The following is a 17,873-nucleotide window of genomic DNA, read 5'->3' as shown; positions in this document are numbered from 1 at the left end:
TCCCCATTGGTCTGTAGAGATGGCTCGAGCCTCAGATTTTGGGTTCACGGACCGCGGACGTGAATTTCCGCAAAAGCCCAAGAACTGGCGAACTCGCCTTTTTTGAGAAATAATTGCAGCCTGGTATCTTCTATTGCAGTGTCCTAATTGCCACACATTTTCAGAAGGCCACAGAGTCCACCAGCTTGTATGGTTGTAGCCAGCTGCAAAAAGAACAAGTTTTTGTTTTATTTTATTTATATTAGCCAGGCCAGTGCTGCTGCTAAGGGCAGTGCTGGCGTTAGACTGCTAGCAAATAGAGTGAGCGGCCAGTAGTTCATATGGCCACTCTGCTCTCTAAAGAGGGCGGTGCTGCATGTGTGAGATGTGCACGCCCCTCTCAACCGACAGTGATCCACACAGCTTTTCTAGAAATGTCTCCTCTGTGCAGGTGGGGGAGTGGTTAGATATAAACCAGTAATTACTCGTTTCCTGTGAGAGAGCCTGGGGACAGCGGAGAGGAAGGATGGGGTAGAGATTTTTGCCCGGAGGTGATCGTGTTATACTTTGTAGGGAAAGGGAGAGCTGACAGGACCAAGTAGAGGCAAGAAGGGCAATATAACAGAGAGAAACACAGATGAGAGGTGTGAGAGAGGCTGTGAAGATAAGTGACTTTGTTGCCGGGGAAACCAGAGAGCATTCAGTCTTCAGAGCTTGTACAGACTGAGTAATCCAGTGAGTGATGTGGTAAAAGATAGCTCAGATACACCTTTAAAAGGAGAAATCAGAGCACACAAAGAGAGAAAAAGAAACATTTAAAGGGGAACTTCAGCCTAAACAAACATACTGTCATCAAGTTACATTAGTAATGTTAATTAGAATAGATAGGTAATATAATCTCTTACACCCCCCCCCCCAAAAAAAAAATGTTTGTCAATTAACATCAGGCCTAAGTGCAGCCCACATTGTGCCCAAAGTCCAACCGCACAACTAGGACATGACAGTTTTCAGCCAAGACATCTCCAAAAAATTATGCAGCAATTGTGTTTTGGTTTAAAGGGATACTGTAGGGGGGTCGGGGGAAAATAGGTTGAACTTACCCGAGGCTTCTAATGGTCCCCCGCAGACATCCTGTGCCCGCACAGCCACTCACCGATGCTCCGGTCCCCGCTTCCGGTTCACTTCTGGAATTTCAGACTTTAAAGTCTGAAAACCACTGCGCCTGCGTTGCCATGTCCTCAATCCCGCTGATGTCACCAGGAGCGTACTGCGCAGACACAGACCATACTGGGCCTGCGCAGTACGCTCCTGGTGACATCAGCGGAATCGAGGACACGGCAACGCAGGCGCAGTGGTTTTCAGACTTTAAAGTCTGAAATTCCAGAAATGAACCGGAGGCGGGGCCAGAGCATCGGTGAATGGCTGCAGGGGCACAGGATGTCTGCGGCGGACCATTAGAAGCCCCGGGTAAGTTCAACTCATTTCCCCCCGACCCCCCTACAGTGTCCCTTTAAATTTAGGTGGTATCAGTGGCCTGTGGCACCCTGGCAGTGGGAGCTGCACAAGCAGCAGGAGCAGGGCAATGCAGCAGCAGGTGTAACGTGTGCCAGGAGCATGCCGGATGTGGCACTTGACACATGGCAATTGACACGTGTCACGTGGCACTTGTCACGTGTCACAGCCCTGCAGCACAGCACACACTCTGACTGTCACACAATGAAATCAAGCTAATTAACATTACAACAATAGTGTAGTGATAGTGAAGGGGTTAATCACTGAACAGCTTTAGGTTTATCACTGTTTACAGTACTGCTAGGCCAGCAGCATTGCAGCATGTCTCTCAGTGACTGAGCAGTAACACAGGACGAGATTTATCATCTTCGCACCCACAGGGGGGGGCGGGCCAGGGTTCAGTGCCGTAGCTAAGGAGCTGTGGGCCCGATGCAAGTGTGGGCCTCCCCCCAAGCACTCTATACATAACCATTGATACAGCGCATCAAAACCCGCCAATGACAACCACAGTGTCAGAGCTGCAAGAAGGGGATGGGGAACAGTTTGTTAATGATTACTTCTATTCAAGGACTCTATAGAAGTGATTATTATGAGCACAGGACCAATAAAGAGCTAATACTGTGTTTGAGGGAGGGTCCCTCGGGCCCCTCTGGCCCAGGGGCCCCGATGCGGTCGCAACCTCTGCACCCCCTATTGCTACGCCCTTGCTAGGGTTCCCTTCTGTGATTGGGAGCCAGGGCTTAGGCTGGGAGCCCTCTGATTGGCTCAATGATGCCATCTCCTTAGTTACAGTATTCGGATCCAGATACAGTATATATATATATATATATATATATATATATATATATATATATATATATATATATATATATATATATATATATATATATATATATATACTAGCCGGAGGCCCGGCGCTGCCCGGGTATGTATTTGGCTCTGACCACTTTTTCTAATCCTAACACACAATTACTCGATGACCTAGTTTGTGAGCTTTGTGGTTTCTGGCATCAATGATTTGCATTGAAATGAAATAAATCTAATTGGCTGTGGCTCCACCTCCTTTTCTCAATTTGAACCCCAGTCACCAAATGACCAACTGTACGAGGTTTGAGGCTTGTGTCATTAACAGTGCAAGAATGGCAGCAATGAAATATTCCCCTTAAAAATCAATAGGTGAATTTTAAATGGCTTTTGTAGGCTCCACCCACTTTTCAGAATATTAATTCCAGTCACCCAGTGACCAACTGTGCAAAGATTGAGAACTCTACCACTGACAATGCAAGAATGGCTGCAGTTTACATTCTGCAAGTTAAATTTGTATTTTTCTCTGTCCACTGATGTCCTGATGTTCCCTGGGTATGTATTTGGCCGGTGTTGGCTGTGGCCACTTTTTCTAAAGCTAACACACAATTACTCAATGACCAAGTTTGTGAGATTTGTGGTCCTTGGCATGAATAATTTGCATTGAAATTAAACAAATCTGATTGGCTTTTTGTGGCTCCACCCCTTTTCCTGAATTTTTAAGCCCAGTCGCCCAATGCCCAACTGTGCAAAGTTTGAGAACCCTACCATTAACAGTGTAAGAATAGCTGCAGTTTACATTTTCCCAGTGAAATTTATATTTGTCTCTGCCCACTGAAGAGTGTCGTCCGGTTATGTATTTGGCTGGTGTTCGCTATGGCCCCTTTTTCTAACCCTATCCCACAATTATTTAATGACCACATTTGTAAGCTTTGCAGTCTTTGTCATCAATAATTTTTCATTGAAATGAAACAAATCTGATTGGATTTTTGTGGCTCCACCCCCTTTTCTTAATTTGAACCCCAGTCACCCAAAGACCAACTGTACCAGGTTTGAGGCTTGTGCCATTAACAGTGCAAGAATGACAACAATGAAATATTTCCCTTGAAAATCAATAGGTGAATTTTGATTGGATTTTGAAGGCTCCACCTACTTTTCTGAATATTAATCCTAGTCACCCAGCGACCAACTGTGCAAAGTTTGAGAACCCTACCATTAAAAGTGTAAGAATGGCTGCAGTTTACAGTTTCCCAGTGAAATTTGTATTTGTCTCCACCCACTTATGACCCGGCATTGCCCGCTTATGTATCTGGCTGGTGCTGGCTGGTCCCACTTTTTCTAACCCTAACACACAATTAATAAATTACTCAATGACCAAGTTTGTGAGCTTGGCGATCCTTGGCACTAATAATTTGCATTGAAATTAAAGAAATCTGATTGGCTGTTTGTGGCTCCACCCCTTTTCTTAATTTGAACCCCAGTCACCCAATGACCAACTGTACCAGGTTTGAGGCTTGTGCCATTAACAGTGCAAGAATGGCAGCAATTACATATTTCCTTGAAAATCAATAGGTGAATTTTGATTAGCTTTTGTAGGTTCCACCCACTTTTCTGAATATTAATCCCAGTCACCCAGTGACCAACTGTACACAGTTTGAGAACCCTACCATTAACAGTGTAAGAATGGCTGCAGTTTACAGTTTACATGTGAAATTTGTATTTGTCTCCGCCCACTGATGACCCGGCATTGCCCACTTATGTATTTGGCTGGTGTTCACTGCAGCCTCTTTATTTCAACCCTAACACACAATTACTTAATGACCATGTTTGTAAGATTTGCAGTCTTTGTCATCAATCATTTTCATTGAAATGAAACAAATCTGATTGGCTGTTTGTAGATCCACCTCTTTTCTGAATTTTAACCCCGGTCACCCAAAGACCAACTGTACCAATTTTGAGGCTTGTGTCATTAACAGTGCAAGAATGACAGCAATTAAATATTTCCCTTAAAAATCAATAGGTGAATGGTGATTGGCTTTTGTAGGCTCCACCTACTTTTCAGAATAATAATCCCAGTCACCCAGTGACCAACTGTGCAAATTTTGAGAACTCTACCATCAACAGTGTAAGAATGGCTGCAGTTTACATTTCCAAGTGAAATTTGTATTTGTCTCCGCCCACTTTTTGGTTATGGGAATAAAAAGTACCCTATACTTTATTCCAGGTAATGTACTATGTGTGTGCAACATTTCATTCAAATCCATTCAGCCATTTTTGAGTGATCGAGTAACAAACATCCAAACATCCGAACTTTCCCATTTAGTAGTAATAGTAGTAGGATACCATACGTATGTATGTTTGTTTGTGTGTTTGTGTGTGTGTGACGTTTCCCGGGTATGTATTTGGCTGGTGTTGGCTGCGCCCACTTTTTCTAACCCTAACACACAATTACTCAATTACTCAATGACCAAGTTTGTGAGCTTTGCAGTTTTTGACATCAATAATCTGCGTTAAAATAAAACAAATAAGATTGGCTGTTTGTGGCTCCACCCCCTTTTATCAATTCAAACCCCAGTCACCCAATGATCAACTGTACCAGGTTTGAGGCTTGTGCCATTAACAGTGCAAGAATTGCAGCAATGAAATATTACCCTTAAAAATCAATAGGTAATTTTTGATTGGCTTTTGTAGGCTCCACCCACTTTTCTGAATATTAATCCCAGTCACTCAGCAAAGTTTGAGAACCCTACAATTAACAGTGTAAGAATGGCTGCATTTTACATTTTCCCAGTAAAATTTGTATTTGTCTCCGCCCACTTATGACCCCATGTTGCCCGCTTATGCTTTTGGCTGGTGTTGGCTGTGCCCACTTTTCTAACCCTCACACACAATCAATTACTTAATTACCAAGTTTGTGAGCTTTGCAGTGTTTGACATCAATAATTTGCATTGGAATGAAACAAATCTAATTGGCTGTTTGTGGCTCCACCCCCTTTCTGAAATTGAACCCCAGTCACCAAATGATCAACTGTACCAGGTTTGAGGCTTGTGCCATTAACAGTGCAAGAATGGCAGCAATGTAAATATTCCTTTTGAAAATCAATAGGTGAATTATGATTGGCTTTTGTAGGCTCCTCCCACCTTTCTGAATATTAATCCCAGTCACACAATGACCAACTGTGCAAAGTTTGAGAACCCTGCCATTAACAGTGTAAGAATGTCTGCAGTTTACATTTTCCCAGTGAAATTTGTATTTGTCTCCTCCCCCTTTTTGCTTATGGGAATAAAAAGTATCCTATACTTTATACCAGGTAATGTACTATGTGTGTGCCAAATTTCATTCAAATCCGTTCAGCCGTTTTTGCGTGATCGAGTAACAAACATCCAAACATCCAAACATTCAAATGGCTGAACGGATTTGAATGAAATTTGGCACACACATAGTACAATACCTGGAATAAAGTATAGGATACTTTTTATTCCCATAAGCAAAAAGGGGGTGGAGAAAAATACAAATTTCACTGGGAAATTATAAACTGCAGCCATTCTTACACTGTTAATGGTAGGGTTCTCAAACTTTGCACAGTTAATCACTGGGTGACTGGGATTTTCAGAAAAGTGGGTGGAGCCAACAAAAGCCAATCAAAAATTACCTATTGATTTTTCAGGGGAATATTTACATTGCTGCCATTCTTGCACTGTTAATGGCACAATCCTCAAACCTGGTACAGTTGATCATTGGGTGACTAGGGTTCAATTTGAGAAAGGGGGTGGAGCCAAAAACAGACAATCAGATTTGTTTCATTCCAATGCAAATTATTGATGACAAACACCGCAAAGCTCACAAACGTGGTAATTGAGTAATTGATTAATTGTGTGTGAGGGTTAGAAAAGTGGGCACAGCCCACACTAGCTAAATGCATAATTGGGCAATACTGGGTCATCGGTGGACGGAGACAAATACAAACTTTACTGAGAAAATGTAAATAGCAGCCATTCTTACACTGTTAATGGTTGTACCACTTTCCCTTTTCAGCAATTACTTCAAAAGGATTCCTAGATTCTTATCACACAGGCTAATGACCTTATGGCCTCTAATTACTTTTACAACACAATGGAGTGGAGATTGAGGTCTTGCTGTTGCTGCTTCATTGAGAGCTTGTTGTCTCAATGAATTCCAAGATCCCGTAATAAGAGTATCAATCAGTGACATTCTGAATGTTTTTCCAAAGTTACAGTAGTGAATACTATAGCTTATGTTCAGTAGAGTTGGGCCGAACGGTTCGCCTGCGAACGGTTCCATGCGAACTTCAGTGGTTCGCGTTCGCGTCCCGCAGGCGAACCTTTGCGGAAGTTCGGTTCGCCCCATAATGCACATGGAGGGTCAACTTTGACCCTCTACATCACAGTCAGCAGGCCCAGTGTAGCCAATTAGGCTACACTAGCCCCTGGAGCCCCACCCCCCCCTTATATAAGGCAGGCAGCGGCGGCCATTACGGTCACTCGTGTGCTGCCTGCGTTAGTGAGAGTAGGGCGAGCTGCTGCAGACTGTCTCTCAGGGAAAGATTAGTTAGGCTTAACTTGTTCCTGTCTGGCTGCATACCTGTTCTGTGAACCCACCACTGCATACCTGTGCTGTGAACCCACCACTGCATACCTGTGCTGTGAACCCACCACTGCATACCTGTGCTGTGAACCCACCACTGCATACCTGTGCTGTGAACCCACCACTGCATACCTGTTCAGTGAACCTGCCACTGCATACCTGTTCTGTTCAGTGGACCCGCCACTGTATACCTGTTCATTGAACCCACCACTGCATACCTGTGCTGTGAACCCACCACTGCATACCTGTTCTGTGAACCCACCACTGCATACCTGTTCAGTGAACCCGCCACTGCATACCTGTTCTGTTCAGTGGACCCGCCACTGTATACCTGTTCAGTGAACCCGCCACTGCATACCTGTTCTGTTCAGTGGACCCGCCACTGTATACCTGTTCAGTGAACCCACCACTGCATACCTGTGCTGTGAACCCACCACTGCATACCTGTTCTGTGAACCCACCACTGCATACCTGTTCAGTGAACCCGCCACTGCATACCTGTTCTGTTCAGTGGACCCGCCACTGTATACCTGTTCAGTGAACCCGCCACTGCATACCTGTTCTGTTCAGTGGACCCGCCACTGTATACCTGTTCAGTGAACCCGCCACTGCATACCTGTTGTGTTCAGTGAACCTGCCACTGCATACCTGTTCTGTGAACCCGCCGCTGTATACCTGTTCTGTTTAGTGAACCCGCCACTGTATACCTGTTCTGTTTAGTGAACCCGCCACTGCATACCTGTTCTGTTCAGTGGACCCGCCACTGTATACCTGTTCAGTGAACCCGCCACTGCATACCTGTTGTGCTCAGTGAACCTGCCACTGCATGCCTGTCCTGTGAACCCGCCACTGTATACCTGTTCTGTTTAGTGAACCCGCCACTGTATACCTGTTCTGTTTAGTGAACCCGCCACTGTATACCTGTTCTGTTTAGTGAACCCGCCACTGCATACCTGTTCTGTTCAGTGGACCCGCCACTGTATACCTGTTCAGTGAACCCGCCACTGCATACCTGTTGTGTTCAGTGAACCTGCCACTGCATACCTGTTCTGTTCAGTGGACCCGCCACTGTATACCTGTTCAGTGAACCCGCCACTGCATACCTGTTGTGTTTAGTGAACCCGCCACTGTATACCTGTTCTGTTTAGTGAACCCGCCACTGCATACCTGTTCTGTTCAGTGGACCCGCCACTGTATACCTGTTCAGTGAACCCGCCACTGCATACCTGTTGTGTTCAGTGAACCTGTCACTGCATACCTGTTCTGTGAACCCGCCACTGTATACCTGTTCTGTTTAGTGAACCCGCCACTGTATACCTGTTCTGTTTAGTGAACCCGCCACTGCATACCTGTTCTGTTCAGTGGACCCGCCACTGTATACCTGTTCAGTGAACCCGCCACTGCATACCTGTTGTGTTCAGTGAACCTGCCACTGCATACCTGTTCTGTGAACCCGCCACTGTATACCTGTTCTGTTTAGTGAACCCGCCACTGTATACCTGTTCTGTTTAGTGAACCCGCCACTGTATACCTGTTCTGTTTAGTGAACCCGCCACTGCATACCTGTTCTGTTCAGTGGACCCGCCACTGTATACCTGTTCAGTGAACCCGCCACTGCAAACCTGTTGTGTTCAGTGAACCTGCCACTGCATACCTGTTCTGTGAAACCGCCACTGTATACCTGTTCTGTTTAGTGAACCCGCCACTGTATACCTGTTCTGTTTAGTGAACCCGCCACTGCATACCTGTTCTGTTCAGTGGACCCGCCACTGTATACCTGTTCAGTGAACCCGCCACTGCATACCTGTTGTGTTCAGTGAACCTGCCACTGCATACCTGTTCTGTGAACCCGCCACTGTATTCCTGTTCTGTTTAGTGAACCCACCGCATCAGTGCGCATACCTGTGCAGTTAAGTGAACCCACCTACCTACGTGAGTGCACGCAGTGTGATATACCACTCCGTGCATACCCGATATGGACAAAACAGGTAGAGGAAGAGGTAGTGCCAGAGCCAGAGGAAGGCCACCCGGCAGGTCTGCGCGAGGTCGTGTAAATGTAATTTCGTGTGGACCTGGCCCACAGTACAGTGCTCGGAAGAAGGCACGTCCCATCACCTCCCAAGATTGTCAGGACGTGGTTGAGTATTTAGAGACACAGAACACCTCATCTTGCTCAGCCACCAGCGCTACTACTAGCACCACTTCCGCTGCATTTGACACTTCGCAAGAATTATTTAGTGTTGAAATCACTGATGCACAGCCATTGTTGTTACAGCCAGATGAATTTTCACCAGCTAATATGTCTGAGTTACGCAGCAACACTATGGATGTAACGTGTCAGGAGGATGAAGGACCTACTGATGGTGCAAGTTTGGATTTGTCTGAGGCAAGCGAAGCTGGGCAGGATGACTACGATGATGACGGTAATAGGGATCCTCTGTATGTTCCCAATAGAGGAGATGAAGAGGGGGACAGTTCAGAGGGGGAGTCAGAGAGTAGTAGGAGGAGAGAAGTTGCTGAAAGAAGCTGGGGCAGCTCTTCGTCAGAAACAGCTGGTGGCAGAGTCCGGCACCATGTATCGCCACCTATGTACAGCCAGCCAACTTGCCCTTCAGCATCAGCTGCTGAGGTCCCCATAGTGCCCACATCCCAGGGTGGCTCAGCGGTGTGGACATTTTTTAATGTGTGTGCCTCAGATCGGACCAAAGCCATCTGTTCGCTCTGCCAACAAAAATTGAGCCGTGGAAAGGCCAACACTCACGTAGGGACAAGTGCCTTACGAAGGCACCTGGAGAAAAGGCACAAACAGCAATGGGATGGCCACCTGAGCAAAAGCAGCAGCAGCACACAAAAGCAAAGCCACCCTCCTTCTCCTCTTCCTCCTCCATCAGGTGCATTATCTGCTTCTGCCGCTTTCTCCCTTCCACCTTCACAGGCACCCTCCTCCACTCCGCCTCTGCCCTTGAGCGGTTCCTGCTCCTCTGCCCACAGCAGCAGTCAGGTGTCCGTGAAGGAAATGTTTGAGCGGAAGAAGCCAATTTCGGCCAGTCACCCCCTTGCCCGGCGTCTGACAGCTGGCGTGGCGGAACTGTTAGCTCGGCAGCTGTTACCATACCGGCTGGTGGACTCTGAGGCCTTCCGTAAATTTGTGGCCATCGGAACACCGCAGTGGAAGATGCCAGGCCGCACTTATTTTTCGAGAAAGGCCATACCCCAACTGCACCGTGAAGTTGAGAGGCAAGTGGTGTCATCTCTTGTGAAGAGCGTTGGGTCAAGGGTGCACCTGACCACGGATGCCTGGTCTGCCAAGCACGGGCAGGGCCGCTACATTACCTACACAGCCCATTGGGTGAACCTGGTGGTGAACGATGGCAAGCAGGGCGCAGCGGACCAAATTGTGACACCTCCACGGCTTGCAGGCAGGCCTCCTGCCACCTCCTCTCCTCCTGCTACATGCTCTTTGCTGTCCTCCTCCTCCTTGGCTGAGTGGCAGTTCTCCTCTCCAGCTACACAGCCCCAGCTCCGCAGGGCCTATGCTGCATGCCAGGTACGACGCTGTCACGCCATCTTAGACATGTCTTGTCTCAAAGCGGAGAGTCACACTGGAGCAGCTCTCCTGGCTGCTCTTAAGAAACAGGTGGATGAGTGGCTGACCCCGCACCACCTGGAGATAGGCAGCGTGGTGTGCGACAACGGCAGCAATCTGCTTGCCGCTTTGCATATGGGGAAGCTGACACACATACCCTGCATGGCACATGTCATGAATCTAGTGGTTCAAAGATTTGTGGCAAAGTACCCTGGCTTAGCGAATGTCCTGAAGCAGGCCAGGAAGTTCTGTGGGCATTTGAGGCGGTCTTACACAGCCATGGCACGCTTTGCGGAAATTCAGCGCAAAAACAACATGCCGGTGAGACGCCTCATTTGCGATAGCCCGACTCGCTGGAACTCGACCCTGCTCATGTTCTCCCGCCTGCTAGAACAGAAGAAAGTCGTGACCCACTACCTCTACAACTACAGTAGAATGAAACAGTCTGGGAAGATGGGGATGTTCTGGCCCGACAACTGGACACTGATGGAAAATGCATGCAGGCTCATGCGGCCGTTTGAGGAGGTGACCAACCTGGTGAGCCGCAGTGAGGGCACCATCAGCGACTTAATTCCCTATGCTTACTTCTTGGAGCGTGCTGTGCGTAGAGTGGCGGATGAAGCTGTGAATGAGCGTGACCAGGAACCGTTACGGCAGGCACAGGCATGGGACCAATTTTCATCAGACCCAGCTGTTTCCTCAACACCTGCGGCAGCACAGAGGGGGGAGGAGGAGGAAGAAGAGAAGTCGTGTGCAGAAGACGAGTCAGACTCAGAGGATGATGAGCAAGGTGTTTCTTTGGGGGAGGAGGAGGAGGAGGGGACAGCGGCAGGAGAACAACCTCAGCAGGCATCGCAAGGGGCTTGTGCTGCTCAACCTTCCCGTGGTATTGTTCGCGGCTGGGGGGAGGAGGTTGACTTACCTGACATCACTGAGGAAGAGCAAGAGGAGATGGAGGGTACTGGATCCGACTTTGTGCAGATGTCGTCTTTTATGCTGTCCTGCCTGTTGAGGGACCCCCGTATAAAAAACCTCAAGGGGAATGAGCTGTACTGGGTGGCCACACTACTAGACCCTCGGTACAGGCACAAAGTGGCGGACCTGTTACCAACTCACCGGAAGGTGGAAAGGATGCAGCACATGCAGAACCAGCTGTCAACTATGCTTTACAATGCCTTTAAGGGTGATGTGACGGCACAACGCCAGCAAGGTACCACTGCCCCTAATCCTCCTCCCGTGTCCATGCAGTCAAAGACAGGACGCTCCAGCGATCTCATGGTGATGTCGGACATGCGGACGTTCTTTAGTCCAACGCCTCGCCGTAGCCCTTCCGGATCCACCCTCCACCAACGCCTGGAACGGCAGGTAGCCGACTACCTGGCCTTAAGTGTGAATGTAGACACTGCTGTGAACAGCGATGAGCAACCCTTGAACTACTGGGTGCGCAGGCTTGACCTGTGGCCAGAACTGTCCCAATTTGCCATCCAACTTCTCTCCTGCCCTGCCGCAAGCGTCCTGTCAGAAAGGACCTTCAGCGCAGCTGGAGGCATTGTCACAGAGAAGAGAAGTCGCCTAAGTCACAAAAGTGTTAAGTACCTCACCTTTATCAAAATGAATGAGGCATGGATCCCGGAGGGCTGCTGCCCGCCCCAAGACTAAGTCAGTCCCCGCACACACAGCATCTCTGCCTGCACGCCGTGTGACTGGCTGCCTGGCCTGCCCCAAGAAGACTAAGTCGCTCCCAGTCCCTCCACACAGCATGTCTGCCTGCAGGCCGCTTGACTACCTTCTCCGCCACCACCAACAGGGTCCGGGACTCCAGGCGGATTGCTGAATTTTTTAGGCCGCTGCTAGCAGCGGCCGCTGTAATAATTTTTCTGGTGCGTGTACATGACTGCCTAATTTTTCTGGCTGCACTGCGGGCAGCTGCAACAACAAAAGAAAAGGCATGTACATGCGCCCATTCCCCTTCGTGATCATTACCTTGCCGTGGTGAAGGGGCTTGCGTATCACAATGAAGCAATAACCGGCGCCTAGATGAGTGTCTCGGGGGGCACACTCACGATAATAAGGTCGTTGCCTCATTGTGGTCAGACCAAATTTAATCAGCTGGACAGTCACTGTTCTGTCATTCAGCTACATCAGCCAGGCGTCCATATGGGCTGTAAAGCCACCAAAACCTGCACTCTCGCCATGGTGCGCACCAGTCCAGCACGGCCGTCACTACACAAACAGCTGTTTGCGCTGCGTTACACGGTGAGTTTGGTGTGTCAGTGTGAAGCAGTACCTTAATTACACTACCTGATTGATGTATACACATGCAAGATGTTTGAAAGCACTTTAGGCCTGTCATTTAGCATTCAATGTGATTTCTGCCCTTAAAACGCTGCTTTGCGTCAAATCCAGATTTTTCCCGGGGACTTTTGGCATGTATCCCACTCCGCCATGCCCCCCTCCAGGTGTTAGACCCCTTGAAACATCTTTTCCATCACTTTTGTGGCCAGCATAATTATTTTTTTTTCAAAGTTCGCATCCCCATTGAAGTCTATTGCGGTTCGCGAACTTTAACGCGAACCGAACCTTCCGCGGAAATTCGCGAACCAGGTTCGCGAACCTAAAATCGGAGGTTCGGCCCAACTCTAATGTTCAGCATGTCATTGTTGTTCCTCCATATAGCATGTGCTCTCATGTAGTAAAATAATATGGCTGTGTGTGTATATGTGTATGTACTGGGAGCAGAGCTGCAACCAGGGACTTGTCAGCTGCAAGGGGCTGGAGGAAGCCCCGTGTAAGTAGATCTGGGGGTGGCATAGATTGCCTGACATTTCCTTTAAGTCTAAGTGTTTTTATCTGCATGGAGAAACCACACTGGTCCTCAGTTTTCCTGTGCAGAAAGCGAGGGGGGTGGGGGGGGGGGGGGGGGCATCCAAAGTTTTGCATGGGGGCCCCATCCAAAGTTTTGCAGGGGGGCCCAGTGATGTCTAGTTATGCCCCTGAGCAGAGACCAGGAAAACACACAGGTGAAGAGAGCCTGGAAAGCCGACTCCTCCATGGGCACCGAGCACTGACAACCTGCAGTACCGCTACAGGACATCAGGTGTCATCACGCGGTGGTGACGAGATAATGACTTGACGTAGGATGCAGGCAGCCCAGGAGAAGTCAAGGAAGGTGATTGAGCTGGTAATATTCTTTCTTCTTCCATTTGGCTGCACCGCGCATCACCAGCTCCCTAGTGGCTATGTCCTTCTGCCTGCGCCCCCCTTCTTCTACTTGCCGGTCTGCGTCCAGGGCGGTCACCCTGCCTACACTGCCCAAGAAAGGCCCTGATCTATGTTTCTTAATCAATGTTTATTCATTTGATTTATTTTCTACACATTTATTGAACCAATGTTAGTTGCTGTATAAAGATTCTCCACTAGAGGACACCAACACTCCAATAACTTTCTTTTACCTACATTGGTGATGTATATATAAGGTAAAATTTCAAATACACACCACCTCTCACACCATAGAAGGGGAGGCATTTTTGCTATGTGCTGTGTGGTGCGGTGCATTGCCCGTAGCTCTTCGCTTTGCATTGCATTGCACCACTAATGTTATGCCCTTTTCCTTGCCTTCACTTAAAATGGTGTCCACCTGCATGTAATCACTTCTGCACATGTGTGTCGCTTTTTAATGATGTAATCACTATTCCCAGTTCCCCATTGGATAATTAGGCCCTCTTTCTTGTATATAAAGTGTCCTCTGACATAAAACATTTACAGAGGCGCTTAGCTAAATTACAGACCTGTCTGATAGGTCCCCTGTACTTTTTTGTCTTTTAAATTAAGTACTATACTATGTGTTGATCACTCTACTTGTGATGTATGCTACTTGGCCATGTTTGGTTTAAAGGATAGGTGCCCTATATGTATATGCATGTTTATGTTCCTTTTGTATATATAGTTTTATATGCATATAATTAAGTATGTATAGTGTTACCACCACACTACACCCTTAACTCCCCCCCCCAACCCAGGCCCATTATGCATTTTTTCTAATCCCCCCCCACCCCCCCCACCCCCCCACCCTCCTACCCTATATTATCACCTATATTTTGGTTATATTCGTTTGAATACATCAATGAATTATACATCATTGCTACTTTTCTCAATGTTAGTATGCAAGCCTCACTTAGCCATGCCTTCTGTCTTCAACCTACAGTATTTACTCCCTCCCTATTGCCTGAAGAAGCGGGGTCAATCCTGCAAAACGTGTTGTATTTTTTGGGGAGTGTATAAATAAACTGCTTTATTGATATTAGATCAATATTATCTTGTGTCTGCTTGAAGGAGACAAGTCCACCACTGCCTCCTCTATTTTTTTACTTTTTAGATACTTTTATTCTTTTTGCGCCTCTGTATACCTATAACAATATATCAACATGTATAATAACCCACAAAAAAGTTATTCTATGCATACAGATAATTTATTCTAAAATTCTATAGAATTTTTTTAGACTTGCATAGTCTAATTAGTATCTACTGCAGGGGTCTCAAACTCGCGGCCCGCGATACAATATTTTGTGGCCCGCGTCAGCAAAAGTTTCCTTATAGTTCGCTTCAGTGCTCCCAAGTATTCCGCCGCATCACCGCCTCTGCCCGCCCCTCTCACTCTTCCTTCACAGAGAGGGGCAGGGAGAGGCGGCAATGCGCTGCGATTGACATCAGGAGGGGCAGAGCTGAAGCTGAAAGCTCTGCCCCTTCCAGGAAATGCCGGCGGATTGCCCCCCGGGCGATTTGGGAGCTCTGCAGCCCTCGTTTTGCGGCAGGGACACGGCGGATTACTTGTAATGGGAGCACTGAAGTGAACTATAAGGTAAAATCGGCAGAATAGTTTGCTTCAGTGTGAATTTGATTTTGAAATAAAAATCAATGCAAGGGAGGGGGGGCGGGGGGTTTGCTGCTGGTTGACTTTTTTTGTGAAATCCCTTATGCGGCCCAGACTCATCCTGACTTTGCCTCCTGTGGCCCCCAGGTAAATTGAGTTTGAGACCCCTGATCTACTGTATACAATTATCTTTCTTTATTTTCAAGCAAACCTATTTTTCTGTTAAGTTCGGGTCTACACAAAATTATGTAACATTTTGGGAAAAAAATACAGCCAAGAAGTCCAGCACTTGATGCCATAATAGCAAAAACCTGCACAGCCACCATGTATTTCCCTTTAGTGCTCAGATAGGCCGGGATCATGGCAATCCAGACACTGCAGAACACCAGCATGCTGAACGTGATATACTTGGCCTCATTAAAGCTGTCCGGTAATGTCCTGGCAAAAAATGCTATAATGAAACTAACAGCTGCCAGAATCCCCAAATATCCCAGGACAGAGTAAAATGCAATGGTTGACCCTTCATTACACTGAATGACAATTATGTCCTGAAAAGAGCGAGTATCTTCTTCCTGGAATGGAGGACGAATAGACAACCAAACGACACAGATTTTTATTTGCACAATTGAACATGCAGATATTACAGAATAGGATAATTTGGTTCCCATCCATTTGTTCCAGGAATTCCCAGGCTTGGTGGCTTTAAAAGCAATACAGACAATGATACTTTTAGCAAGTAGAGAGGAGATGGCTATGGAAAAGATGACACCAAAAGAAGTTCCACGCAGCCTGCAGGTTACATCTGATGGACGACCGAGGAACAAGAAGACACAGAGGAAGCTCAGCATGATGGAGACCAGGAGAAGATAGCTCAGGTTCCTATTATTAGCCTTAACAATAGGAGTGTCTTTGTAATGTCCAAAAATCCCCAATATCAAACAAGTCAGAAAACAACACAAAATAGAGCCAGATGAATATACTGCAACAATTGTATCATCAGTGTAGGAGAGAAATACCACCAGTTTTGGAACACAGAGATCCTTCTTCTGATTTGACCATTCTTCATCTTGACATTCCATGCACTTTTCACTGTCTGCAGGCAGATATAAAGAAACATTAATTCCTAGGAAAGAATTGTGTCTTCATAGTATTTGTAAGAAAGAGGAACCCTGGAATTCTCATTTTGAAGTAAGGGAACAACCACTGTTTTAAATTGCTCTGGCAGCAAGCCACCTATGGAAACATAGGTGGAGTAGATTAGACACCGATAGAATAAACATTTTTATTTGTCCAAGAGAATGCATTAAAATGAATGAATGCCCATAGTAATAGTCTATGCCCATAACAATGAGCTTTTATGTGTTCATAATGCTAGGAAAGTTTGGGACGTATATGAATAACCATGGTTAGCATGCTAATTGCCTTGTGCCCGCTATTTGTTGCCACAGTTTGTATAACCAGGGTTGAGCTTTTGGTTTTAGAACATTTCTGTTTTTTTTTAAATTGACCATTTCGAGTAAAATCATTGAAAATACACTGTTTTGAGTACCACGTTCCATGTGAAAATTGGCTTCAAAAACAGGAATTTTCAGCAAAAACTGTCAAAATAATTGCTGGGATGGGAAGTGGAACTTGAAAATTGGGTTCCAAAACAAAAATTTCAACCTATAAGGATGTCAACAAAATGGCCACCGGCGACTTCCCAGTCCTGGGGGTACCAGTGGACCAGGATATCCCCTCTCCTGTTCCCCTGGATTCTCGATTGATGTGGAAGACTGTTCCCTCTGTAATTCTAGTGTGGCCTCCAGGTACAGGGAGCCATTTTCTTTGTGTCAGTGTGTGCCAAAAACTCTTGTTTCAAAAGCCAATTTTTGCGTTTCCAGCCAACAGATTGCAAAGGCTGTCTATGGCCATTCAGTGTCGGGACTTTGTTGGAATCGGTGGGTGCACGGGACCACCTCAGAGGATACTGGCATGGGATCACTTCTGACTGAGGATACTGGCAATAGATTCTCCAAAGGTATTTCTGGTTAATTTAGAACAATAAAGGACTTTTTTTGTCTGTGTTTTTATTTCGTGTTTTTAACTCTATGTGGAAATGGGCAAGGAGTATGTCAGTATCCCTATACTCAATTCACCTGGGGAGAGGACAGACATTTGGGGGTCTGCTTGTTAAAGGGTACCCCAGATGCCACCATGAACCTCCCTGAGCATCAACAGCTCCCACCTAGTATTGGGCACCGGAGGTGGGGAAAAGCATCTTGGCCATGAATTGGACAAAGGCTCTGGAGAAGTGGGGAGGCTAGACCGTCCCTCTCCTCCAGTGCCCCCCACCCTGCTGGCTGGTATAGCTCAGGGTGTGGATCCCCATGCAGTTGGGGCTCCATATTCTGGCTATCCCAGCCTGCATGGGTGACAAGGCGCTCGGGACGGTGGACCACATGCTGTCTGTTTTCATTAGAGAAGTAACATTTGAACACAGAACTCAAAAGTTGGAATGCAGTGCAGTGTACCGC

At 46.9% G+C, this 17,873-nt stretch overlaps 1 long non-coding RNA gene across 1 annotated transcript; it reads left to right on the top strand.

Annotated features, from left to right (window-relative positions):
- Positions 1-463: 463 nt before the first annotated feature.
- LOC137545225 (uncharacterized) lies at positions 464-16,491 on the top strand. The gene is made up of 2 exons (XR_011026016.1): positions 464-530; positions 16,039-16,491. It is a non-coding gene; the product is annotated as an uncharacterized lncRNA (long non-coding RNA).
- The last annotated feature ends 1,382 nt before the right edge of the window (positions 16,492-17,873 follow it).

The sequence above is a fragment of the Hyperolius riggenbachi genome, chromosome 1 (assembly GCF_040937935.1).
Source record: "Hyperolius riggenbachi isolate aHypRig1 chromosome 1, aHypRig1.pri, whole genome shotgun sequence".
NCBI classification, from domain to species: Eukaryota; Metazoa; Chordata; class Amphibia; order Anura; family Hyperoliidae; genus Hyperolius; species Hyperolius riggenbachi.
This window is presented reverse-complemented; position numbering and strand designations above follow the sequence as displayed.